Raw genomic sequence first — 12,567 nt, 5'->3', positions numbered from 1 at the left:
GATAATACAATTCTCCACCTAGAAAGCTCAAGAGAATCAGCTAAAAGATTAAGATGATTAAATAAAAAACATTTTTTAAAAATAAGAGAAATATAATATGAAGGTTACTACAAAACTTAACTGAGAGACATTTGAGTAAACGAGTAAATTAAGAAACATACTGAAAGGATAAAGAAGATGTGGTATATGTATACAATGGAATATTACTCAGCCATAAAGAATGAAACATGGTCATCCAACATGGATGGACCTAGAGGGCCTTATGCTAAGTTAGATAAGTCAGACAGAGAGAGACAAGTACTATATGATTTCACTTGTACATGGAATCTAAAAAACAAAACAAATAAACAAACAAACAGACCCTTAAATACAGACAACAAACTGGAGGTGGGGGGACAGATGGGTGAATTAGATAAAGGTGATTAAAAAGTATAAACCTCCTGATATATAATAAATAAGTCTTAGGGATGAAAACTACAGCATAGGGAAGATAGTCAATAATACTGTAATAACGTTTATGGTGACAGATGGTGATGACACATTGTAATGAGCATTGAGTAATGTACAGAATTGTCAAATCAATATATTGCACAATTAAAACTAATATAACATTGTATATAAATTATACTTCAGTGATAAATTTTTTTTAGAAAAGAAAAATAAACATACCAGAATGTAAAGACTAATTACTATAAAGACATTCATTCTTCTTGAATTAATATATAGATTTATTTCAATCCCAGTCAGAATCTCAGTGGATTTTTGAGATTTGACAAAATGTCTCAAAATTTAATTTGCAATAAAAAGCAAAAAATAGTAATAATAAAGAAAATTTGAATAGCTATAATGAGAGAAAACTTTCTTTATGAGATACTAATATATATTATAAGGCTAACATAAATAAAACAGTGAGGTACTCAAGCATTTGAAGATAGATTATCTTATGCCTGAAACTAACTTTAGAATATACAAAATGAGATTAGAAGTTGCCTAGGATTATCCAATGTATGTATTATTGAGGGAAATTATATAAGGAATATAAATATATATGAGGAATAAATATATTATTAAGGAAAATTAAGTATTTAGAAAACAGGTTAGATCCTCAGCTAATAATATGTACAAAAAAAACTTATTCCAAATGAAAATTTGAATGTAAAATGCCCCTGAAAAGCTAGGGGCACCTGGGTGGCTCAGTCACTTAAGCTCTGACTTCCACTCAGGTCATGATCTCACAGCTCATGGGTTCAGCCCGAATCAGGCTCTGTGCTGACAACTCAGAGCCTGGAGCCTGCTTCGGATTCTGTGTCTCCTTCTCTTCTGCCCCTCCCCTGCTCACACTCTGTCTCTCTTTCCTTCAAAAATAAATAAACACTAAAAAAAATTTTTTTTAAAGCCTGAAAAGCTAAAAAATATAATCATAGAAAATAGATAAAGACTACAAATTTAAAGGCCGTGGAAGTAATTATCAGGAAGGACTAGATCTGCCTGGTCATATGGAAATTAAAATTTTCTATATGTTAAAAAACATGCTAAACATTTCAAAAATATGATATTTCATTAATATATATAGTAACCCATAGTAGGGGTACACATAATCTGCTTAATTATGCTTAACAAAGTTAGGTGAAAACTTATAAAACATGAAAACATGATCTCAATTTGGGAAAAAAAAAAACAGGAAAAAAAACCCTAGAAAGCCATGAACCAAATGTTAGTAATTACTCTAGACAATAGAATTGTGGTTGACTTTTGAACTTTTTCTTTATCATACTTCTATTTCCCAAAATAAACATATAGTTTTGCAATCAAAAAATGCTAACTTTGAGCCCCGCGTCAGGCTCTGTGCTGACAGCTTGGAGCCTGAAGCCTGCTTCGGATTCTGTGTCTCCCTCTCTCTCTGACCCTCCCCCACTCACACTCTGTCTCTCTCTCTCTCAAAAATAAAATAAACATTTAAAAAATTAAAAAAAAAAAGAAAAATGCTAGTTGAGAGAAACAGCAGCAAGTGACAAAGACAGGAAAATACTTACAAAAATATAGGATGCAGGAATGTTATATTCTTAATTCATGAAGAAGTCTCAAGTTAAAAAAAGATAAATGGACAAAAATGACAATTAAACAACCAAAAAAGCACAATGATGTGTTATATATTTATCAATATGTATATTTATTTCTAGTAAGCAAAGAAATGCACAAACTATGAAACACCAAGTCTAGTATCTTTCACTGACATCCACTGGAAAGACAACTCTAGTATATCAGAAGTAGAAGCACAAATTGGTACAACCTTTTTGGAGAGCATTTTGGAGTACGTATCAGGGGTCTCTAAGAAAATTCTACACTTTGATTTGTGGTATTTCCACTTCCAGGGACTCTGTGCTAAAGACAGAATGAGAGATCTAGGCAATGGAGAGGTATTTAAATAGAAAAAAAATCAGGGATCAAACAGCGAAATTTCCAGCAGTAGGGGAATGGATAAGCCCTCCATGGGACCACATGATAGAATGAGACCCAACCACTGAAATCAAAGTTTGGAAACACCAAATGATGTGGAAACACCTTTTGTTGTTGTTGTTGTTGTTGTTAATTTTATTTGTTTATTTTGAGAGAGACAGATAAAGTGTGAGAAGGGGAGGGGCAGAGAGAGACAGACAGAGAGAGGGAGAGAATCCCAAGCAGGTTCCATGCTGTCAGCTCTGAGCCTGATGTAGGACTTGAACTCATGAAGCCATGAGAAATGACCTGAGCCGAAATCAAGGGTCAGATTCTTAACTGACTAAGCCACCCAGCCGCCTCTAATGTGCAAACATCTTAATGATGGACTGTTAGGCAAAGAACCCAGGATTCAAAATTGAGTATTATATATCTACAGTATGGTCTTAATTCTGTTTGAAACAAAGGTCTCAGTTTTGCCACTCCCCAGCTAGGTGGCTTTGATCAAATCCTTGAGTCTCTCAAGGAGATCAGTTCTTTCAACTTTAAAAGTAAGAGGGAGACAATTGGACCCCTCCTTTCTGGCCCTCAATTTTCACTGTTGGATGACATAGCACATAATAAAAAAGTAATAAACAAGTCATAAATGGGTATATAATGTCTGCATTAACAATTAAAAATTTTAAAAAATAATAAGTAAAAGAATTGTAGTTGTTAAAATTGTTTGGATTAAAGATTCTTTTTTTTTTTTAATTAGTATATCCTAAATAGGTGACATATTTTAGATCTGTGCTAAGATAGTGATAATTCATTAGAACTATATGGTGTGGCTAGAAATAAGCACACTCTTATCCTCTGTAACTAATTTGATCTGGGCTTGCCTGCCTGAGTCAGGAACACACTTCACCTGTTGTCAGCCATCCCATGACTTGGCATTGGTGAGGCCCCGCCCATTCTCAGTCAGCAAGGGGGTGGTCATGGGAGAACTTGCAAGGCCGTCTGACTGCTATGTTGCATAGTGGATGATGGTCACTTTTTTGGAGTTCTTTTTGTAAATTTCTTTAGCTTCTGTGTATATTAGCTCAAGAAATTCTTACCTTCCTCTGTTAGGTTCAAATAATAATTGAGCATATTTCTTTCACAACCGCCTGGAGCTTTACCAATCCCTCCCACTATGAATTGTAAAACCATGCCGGAGGCACGATGAAAGAAAAACCTCAAACACAGTAAACCAGGCTGAGTTAGGGACTATTGAGCCTGCTGAGTGGCAAAGAAGTGAATCTGAATCTGCTTAGACCCCAGCAGTTAACAAAACTGCAGACAGACTGAGGTTTATGCTTTGCCCTATCATCCAAATTCATTCTGCCTTGGGGCGGGGAGGGGTGGGGGGAGGAACACATTTCATGCCAAAAGTTTTTAACTTCTGTGAATTTTAACCACCTCTCTGAAATTGACAAACCAGACTGCCAAAGAGGGCTTCAATTCTCCCAGGCAAACAAACCATAGGTGAAAATATGTTCATCAATGAAATCTGAGTTCCTGTTATTAATAATAACAAATGAATTGAAACTTCTTTAGAAATGACAGTAACTTGAACCAAATCCAGTGATATCCAAATTAAACTCTGTTATATGATATTTTAATCCCAGATGTGTATAGTATATACTCAGTCACATGTGTTTTTCCCAGTGATTTTTTTCCATTCCCTGGATTTTCCATAGTCAGTGATATTATATAGTTTAAACCTAAAATGAAGTCATCAAAACAGAGTCTCTCCTTGCTTCTGCCTCTTCCTTAATTCTGAATATTGCAGCCCTACTGTTTTATTATTATAATGCAGTTGTTCTTATAAGGCATTAAAAACATATAAATGATCATTGCGTTTTGTTGTATCTCTGGACTTATAAGGACTCATAATCAGCCCCTCTTAAGGGAGACTTACCAGTACTTTTATAAATGGATCACATTTTCTTGGGGCCACCAGAGCAGATCACGCCACAGAGTGTGCAGCAATGCCACCACTAAGTAGATAATGGCACTGACCAGCACTGTGTGACCAATAACCCTGTCAAGCTTAGCCACCCCGTTTATGTTTACATTTTGTTAAGTCCTAAGGGTAGAGAGGAAAGGATTCAACAGTGTTCAGTCTGTATTATGGACCAAATGCCTTGGAGAAGAAAAAGGGAGGAGACTGGAGTTTCATTTTGCTCCTCTCATCCCAGCCCTTACATCTGGCAGGCAAGGGAGGAAAGAAGAAATGTCTTGCAAATCCTAAAAGTAGCAGAGACCCTGCTTCCTGGCAGAGGGCAGTGAGGCCTCAGAGACCTTGAGGAGGCAAGGCTGCTGTAGAGGCAGCCTCAAGTTACTGCACCTGAAGTCACCTGCGGTCAGGGACAATGGAAAGCTCAGTGGTAACCAGGCAGAGAGAGGAGGAACAGCAGACCTCCAGCTGCAGCCCCGTAGGAGAGCAGAACCCTGTGAAGACACAAGGCTAGCTTCTTCTTCTATTGTGTCATTGGGAGACTTAAAAATGATCCTGAGAGCTAGTGTTTGTTGAATTTTTATTGTGAATCGGGCACGGTTCTAAGCCCTTTGCATGAATCATCTCATTTATTATGTAGATTCTATTGCCCCTCCCATTATATACATGAGGAAGTTTAGGTCCCAATAGACGAAGGTTATGCAGATTGTATATAAGTAGTAGAGTTGGGATGTAAACAGATCTAAGCAACATGTATCCAAATCCCAAATTTGTAAAATGCAATTAGAGAAAATACAGAGTTATATATCTTGCACATCCAAGTCTCTGGGCTAAAGGTCTTCTTCAGAGTGCCTTAACATGCAGGTTGGTTCCTCTCAAACTTCTCTGCCTCTCTAGCAATAGAACTGCCCTTCCAGGACAAATCTAAAGCAGAACTTCAATATATAAATAAAATTAACAAGAGCAAGGCTGCAGGGCAGAAGCAGGGTGAAGGGCTGAGGTCTTCTCCTACCATATCCTTCACCTGGCGGAGGCCCCAAACACTCCTGGAACATAGTTTGAAAACCACTGGTTTCGACCAATACCACTCTGAATTATGTGCTTGAGAGACAAAAGCAGCACAGCTAGAAAACCAACAATAGCCAGCTAAACCAAAGGAAAAAGGCAAAAATAACCCTCCCCCTGGCCCCAAGAGTCACAGTGGTACCTCACTATCCCCTGACACTAACCATCTCAAGTTTGAGCATTTGAGGGGCCAGAAGAAGGTGGAATTCAGGGTTGGAGCAGAGAGTCAGGAATGAGGCAAATCCAATAAACAGGCAGAGGTGGGAAGCAGAGCCAACAGGACTCCTGGGCCAGCGGTCTGTGGTGAGTGAGCGAGGCTGCTGTAAGAACAGAGGTGGGAACGAGAGGGAGGCCTGCACAAGAACTGCTCCCAGAGTCGGCGTCCTCCGGCTACGAGACGGGAATGGCAAAAACTCACCGAGCACTTCAGTACCAGGCTTTTGGGGCAATGGGGGGACTACACTGCCCTCCTTCTCACTGATTCAAATACTATCTTTTCCTTCCATACAGTAACATACTATTCAGGGGCTGATACTGTCAGACTAAGCAGACAGAAATGCCTGCTTCGGGGAGTAGTGTGGGTAACACTTAAGAGCATCAGACTGCTTGGCATCACACTCTAGCTCTGCCACTACTAACTATGTAACCTCGGGAAAGTTACTGAACCTCTCGGTGCCTCAGTTTCCTTTTCTCTGATCTGCAGAACACAAAACCACCTATCTCAGAAGGTGGCTGTGAGGATGACAGGTTAATACACGTAAAGTACTCAGAACAGTACCCAGCAAGGTTTGCACTAGGTATTGGCTGTTACCGTTCCCTTATTAGGAGAGCTTTTGTTTCTGCACCCAACCACTTTCTGGTTTCTCTTCCATGCCATATTAGTTTCTTATTGTTGCTGTGATAAATTGCCACAGTTTCTGTGGCTTTAACAACACAAATTTGTTATCTTACAGTTTTGAAGGTCAGAAGTCTAAAATGGGTTGGTAGGGCTGCATTCCTTCTGGAGGCTCTAGGGAAGAATCCATTTTCTTGCCTTTTCCAGCTTCTAAGAGGCCTGCATTCCTTGGCTCATAACCTCTACCTCCTACTAGAGACTCTGATCCTCTTGCCTCCCTTTTATAAGGACCCTCTTGATCAGACTAGGCCCACCCAGATAATTTCCTCATCTTAAAATCTTTAATTGCATCTGCTCAGTCCCTTTTGTCGTGTAAAGTAACATATTTATAGGTTCTGGGGATTAAGACTTGGACACCTTTAGGCGACTATTGGAATTATTCATCCTACGACACATGCCTCTCCAAAGTCTAAAACTGCACACTGGCAAGGCTAAGGTAGACCCAGAAGGCAAGAACAATAATATTAGTAGCTAACTTTTTGAGCACTATGTACCTGGCACTATGCAAAGTGCTTTAAGTGCTTTAAGATCTTACTCAACCCTGTACAATTACTACCCTACAGAAAGGATAATTTCTTGTCTAAGGTTGTACAGCTAGTAGGTGGTAAAGCCTATGTAAACCAGGTAAGTTTGATTCTAGCGTCCTTGTATTTCACCAATAGAATACCTTTTCCCTACACCTTAAGCTATTATAACTTAGGGGGAGGGGAAAAGTGTTGCACCATGACAATCAGGGGCCTCAGAGACTGTGCCATAAAAGGCAAAATGCTCCCTGGATACAGAGAGACAGGGGTCCTGCAGAGCCCATACTAAAAGATCCACACAAATAGTGAAGCACTCAGAACATTTTATTATACTCAAAGGAGAAACCTTGGGATTAATTAAGAATTTCTTCAAGTATACCCAGGAAGGGACCGCTTAGTCTTGCCACCACTTGGGGAGGGAAAGTGAAAAGCCCATTGCCGACCCTGGGCCAGGTCTGCAGTTCTAGTCAACCTCCAAAAAGAAGATAGGAACTCACAGTCTCCTGTGAAGAGACTTCCAACTGAGTCACACGGATCCAGATCCTCTGAAAGCATACCAGGAAGTCTCAGAACCCCTGTAGGCCACCAGAGTGGCCCCACCAGTGTTCAGCAGTCAGTATACACCAGGACCAAACCATCCCCCCTGCCTTCTACCCCATAAGTTATGAGTATATAACCTGCCACGTGCCACTGGTTTCAACAAGGGCCCAGTAATTTTACCAATACCACGATGAATGGCCTCTTTTTCTATCAGTTCTTACACGGTGAATGGCTCAAATTTTCTATCAGTTCCTACATGGTGAATGGCTCAAAATCAACTATGATGGGCACAAGGTGGAAAGGGGAAAGGCAAACAACTGCTAAGCACACGTGGTTTAACTAACCATTCATAGCATCTCAACCTCAACTGCTAAACCATTTAGCCACAGCCTTACCTGAAACTTTCTAATCAGCTGAGTTATAGCTATCTGGCTTCACCCAGCCAAAAAGAGTGGCCATTTGTTTGTTTTGAGTGACGAGACCAGAGGCTGATGCAGAATAGCACAGTGGTCAAGGGAATGGACTCTGAAGCCAGCCTGCTCTGACTGCCTCCTGGCTCTGGCACTTTCTTGCTATGACCCATGAAAGTTACTTAACCTTTTAGGTCCCGGGTTTCCCCATCTTTAAGATGCACATGATAATGGAGGTCCATACTCCTTTATCCAAATCAGAAGATTTTTGGCTTTTATAATGGTAAGACAGTACCGTGTGCCATATATTACATAACACTGTTGGTAGGATCCACAGCAAACATGTCCATTCTTTCTGAAATAAGAATGTATGAACAGTTCTCACCAGGTGAGAAAAATAAAGACTACCTCATGTCAAGTCAGACCAAATTTTGTAGCCAAACTTATGAAAACCAGTTTTCAGAGCTTGTTTTGATTTTAGAATTGCAGGTAAGGGATAACACGTCTCTGGCACTTGCTGCCAAAAGTTCGAATGAAATGAGTTAATAGATGTAGACTACTTAGAACACTACCTGGAATGCCGTAAGCTCTGCAGAAGTGTTACCAACAACAACTGCTACCATGATTTGCATCTAAATAGATTTGCTAGAGCATTATAAACAGGAACATTTTAATTTATGACTAAATTTGGTTCAGAAATCAATACCTTGGCGATGAACAGGCATGAACCCTTTAGAACAATATTCCAGGACAGGATTTCTGAAACAATGGAAATGTCTTGTATCTTAATTGTCTGATAGAGCAGCAACTAGCCACGTGTAAGTACTGAGCTGTTGAAATGTGGCTCATTAATTTCATTTAATTCTAACTAATCTGAATTTAAATGCAAGAGCCATATGTGGCTTGTGGCTACCATACTGATGGCACAGCTATAGAGGGCTAGGATCCAACCTGGCCCATGAAAACCTATTTAAGCCATAACACAGATGAAATATAGCTTTAGTAAACATAAGCCTGAGTCCTGCACCCTGAGAGCAGAGAAGACCACATGATGCTGAAGAGAGTCTTCTCTTCCTTTCTAGGCCTTGTGCTTGGCCCATGGCAAAGTACATCTTTGACATCATCTTTACCCTCCCCACTTCTCCATCTCCAACTCCCTTTTTGGGGATCCCACATAACTGGTCCACATGCTTCTCTAAGCCCCATCATACCTCCCAGGCCTTCTACCACAGTGCCATGCTCCCTATCACCTGCCTTCCCTCTCTCCAACCAAATTCCCACTTGCTCAATGCCAAGATGTCAACCAAATGTGAGCAGGAAAGCAACTTGATCAAACAAGCCGCTATTACTTTCTCTAACAGCTTCCCTATGTTTCCTTCTAAATCCAGAAGCTCTTAATTATTGTGTTCCCCAGGAATCCCCCTCTCCTCCCACCCAACCCCAGCAGAGGTAGCCCAGCGAGAGAGAGAGGAGTCTGGGCTGAAGCAGCTGTTGTCCTCCGTAGGCTGCCTGCCAGCCAGGTGTGTGGCAGTTGGGGACTGCCAACACACACACATGCAGAGCGGGCTCGCTCTGTGCAAATATCTCCTCCTGCCCAAGCATGAGAAACATTCCCTGCTCTCTGCTCTAAAAAAAACATCATGCACAATTCTTTCCAATTATCCTTTATTCATTTAGAAATTTGTAAGTAACAAATTGCACATTAAATTCATTTTTTTTCTAAGTACACAACAAAAACCCAGAAGAGACTGTGACTAAGAACAGTTGCAAATAAAAAAGAAAACCAACCACCTTCACTGGAATCTAGCTTCACCACAACCCACTTGAGCATGGAATTTTTAATGACACAGGTCAACCTTGGAGCACATCCAAGGAGCTTATGTTACTAGAAGGACTGGAAGAACGTCCCTACAGCTCAGTCTCACCTCTTACTTGGTCCCAAGGCATGGACCAAAGATAATTACTATGCATGGCTCCTAGGTATAAAGAAAATTTCCTCTGTCGGCCTGTAAATGGAGGACACATAAATGGTAAATATTATGTTTTTCAATATATCCTTTCATTTATACTATCTTCTCCAAAGTAAAGATTTGAATCAAAGAACAAAAGTCTTAACATTTAATAGCAGCCCACAATTATTTCACAGGGCCTTCTAGTCGCAAGCACTGTGCTAAGAAAGCCACCATTAATGCCTTCAGTAGGAAAAATGAGACGTGCACATAAATAACTCTGGAAGAAAAGAAAGGTCGGGAAGGTAAAATGCTGCAGGAATCCCAGCAGCGGCAGGTTGACTATTTGGGGCTGGGGTTGGCTGGGGTTACCTGGGATGGCCTCACAGCAGCAACAAAACTCAGTCTGAAGGATGGTTTGGATTTAGAATGGTGAAAAGGGGCAGGAAGGGCATTTGGGAAGAGGAAAGGACATTCTAGCTGACAGCATCATCAGGCATTCTTTAGAAAGTATTCGTGAAGACATGGCTGCATACATCATCCAGAGATAGTTCAACTCCCCTTCTCCCGCAGGGACACACTGTGGGACAGTATCTGTGGGGTCACCTTCACCAACCACCCAAGAAAGGTTTTCAAAAATTCTCCCTAGTGGGTCCAGCATTCTTGGCCTCCCCTGTGCCCATTCTGCGGTCGAGGCCCCACCCTGTTCTACCAGGGGTGCCGACAAGAAACACAAGGAAAAGTGCCTAATCTTGCAAGGATCTAAAAGATCTACCAGCAAATTCTGCATAAATGCAACTACAATTATGAACAGCATGCAAATAAAACTTTCCGATGAAGTGAATCTCCCGTAACATCTCTTCAGGGAGCTAGTGAAAATGATGCTGATAAATCTTTAAACGATGAATCTTTCTTACACGGAACAATTGGTTGAGTCGGTTGAACCCACTGTCTCATGGATTAACCACCAGGCAAGGATTTAAAAAAAAAAAAAAAAAAAAACCATACAATTTATACTGCGCATTTGTTATTAGCCACAACGGCGGGCTTCTGGCTCTATGTTAGACTCATTATCGCAGCACTAGAGAACATTTTAAAAGACGTGGCCATCCCAGTTACCAGTTAAAGTGAGCCCAGGTCCAACATGGGATTTTCTAGGACTTGATGTAGCTCAGTCTCTCCAGGAACTATCTCGTGGGCACCTTCCTTGAAATCCTGTTGCTAGGTGCCGCCTCAAAGAGAACTTATGTTTTCCCTCCTTGGGCTGGCCGCCTCCACAAGCATACAGAAAACGCGGCGGAGACCGAGGCAAACGTGTGAGGGCAGCGAAGTCGGAGCTCAGGGTGCCCTCGGGCCGGAGTGGCCCGCGCGCCCTCGGAGCCCGGCCTCAGGTCGCCCGGGTGGGGGCGGGGCCCGGGCCCCCGCGCCAGGTACGGACCTACGCGGCCGCCCTCGCGGATCCGCGGGGGTCGCACAGAAAGCGCCCACCTCTCCCCGGAGCCAACCTCGGGAACCGAGCCACACGGTCGCCTCCTCACCTCTGCTCTTCGGGCCAGTCGCGCCGCACCGTGTCCCCAAGTGCAGCGTCCCCTCTGGGACGCGCCTGTCTCTAGCGGCGTCGGGTGTCCCCGCTACCGTGTGTCAGCGGCGGAGCGGGTGCCAGCGGCGCGCCACAGCCACAGGCAAGTGCCCGGGAGGCAGAGCCCGGGGCGCGCCGCCCGCCCTCCCGCCCGCCGCGCTCTAGCGTGTGCGCCCCCGCGGGCGCCGCTCCCTCGCTCCGCGCCCCTGGGCTCTGCGCGCTGCCGGGACGGCACGGCGGCGCGGGCGGCAGCGGGGGCCCCCGCCCTGGGCCGGCCTTTCCCAGAACTCGCCCGCCCCGGGTGAGAGGCCGCGAGCGCCGCCGCGGGCCCCCGGGCGGCCGGGGGAGCGGCCTGAGGCGGGGCCCGCCCCCGGCAAGGGCCGCGCGGAGCAGGCGGGGGCGAGGGGCGGACCCGGCCGCCAGCCCCTCCCGGGAGGCCCGCCGCGAGACCCCCGCTCGGCCTCGGGCCCCGCGGGCTGGCGGCAGCCCGGGGCCCAGGCGGGGGCTGGCGAGAGCGCTGCCGGGCCGCCCGGCTGTGGGGAGGCGGGAACTCTGGGCATCCCAGGCCGCGGGAACTTTAGCCCACACCTTCTCCCCGGGGAGCTGCCCTGTTTGACACTTCTGGAAACTGAGGCTCGTGGCGGATAGGTCGCTTGACCCAGGTTACTCTGGTAAATGGAAGCACCAAGGGTGGAACCCCTTCAGTCATTAATTTAACAGGTTTTACTGAGCACCATACCGGGCCTGGCGCTGTGCCAAGCTCTGGAAATACTCCTTTTACTGGTAATAGTGGCCATTCAGGTCCGTGGACTCCAAATCCAGTGCCCTGTCATTGCTGAAGCGAACATGCGGATGTTCAACCCCTGCCAGAAACTGCAGGCTCTGCACAAATCCTTCCATGGGTGCTGGGTGGTTATTAGACCCACTTGACAAGAGAGCCAGGAACCTGGAGAAAAATCAAATTATCATTCCCCTCCCCCGCCCTTTTCCCCTCGTCTTTACCAATTTTGATGGACTAATGACCAATTCCATAGGTCTGACACCTGGTACATTCAATCTGGACTAATTCCTGAGGCCCATAACCCCTCTCATCTGTTCTCTTCCTGGACTAATCATCCCTCTTACCACAGTCATTTTATTTTCCCTCTTCTACAACTTTAATCTGTGCAGAAACCTTCAGAGGCTCCC

The 12,567-nt window shown here is 43.8% G+C and overlaps 1 protein-coding gene across 8 annotated transcripts in view; it reads right to left on the bottom strand.

Annotated features, from left to right (window-relative positions):
• PLCE1 (phospholipase C epsilon 1) overlaps positions 1 to 11,476 on the bottom strand; it is a 323,759-nt gene extending 312,283 nt beyond the window's left edge. For 7 of the 8 annotated variants that reach the window (XR_015241745.1, XM_086680410.1, XM_086680402.1 and 4 more), the window contains exon 1: positions 11,339 to 11,476. The gene's annotated coding sequence lies outside the window, so the exon portion shown is untranslated. The remainder of the gene's footprint in view (positions 1 to 11,338) is intronic. The other variant, XM_086680404.1, reaches the window with a different exon arrangement.
• Between the last annotated feature and the right edge of the window lie 1,091 nt (positions 11,477 to 12,567).

The sequence above is a fragment of the Puma concolor genome, chromosome D2 (genome assembly GCF_028749965.1).
Source record: "Puma concolor isolate L17-30 chromosome D2, mPumCon1.1.hap2, whole genome shotgun sequence".
Lineage (NCBI taxonomy): Eukaryota > Metazoa > Chordata > Mammalia > Carnivora > Felidae > Puma > Puma concolor.
The sequence above is the reverse complement of the archived record's forward strand: the minus strand, read 5'-3'. Positions and strand labels throughout refer to the sequence as shown.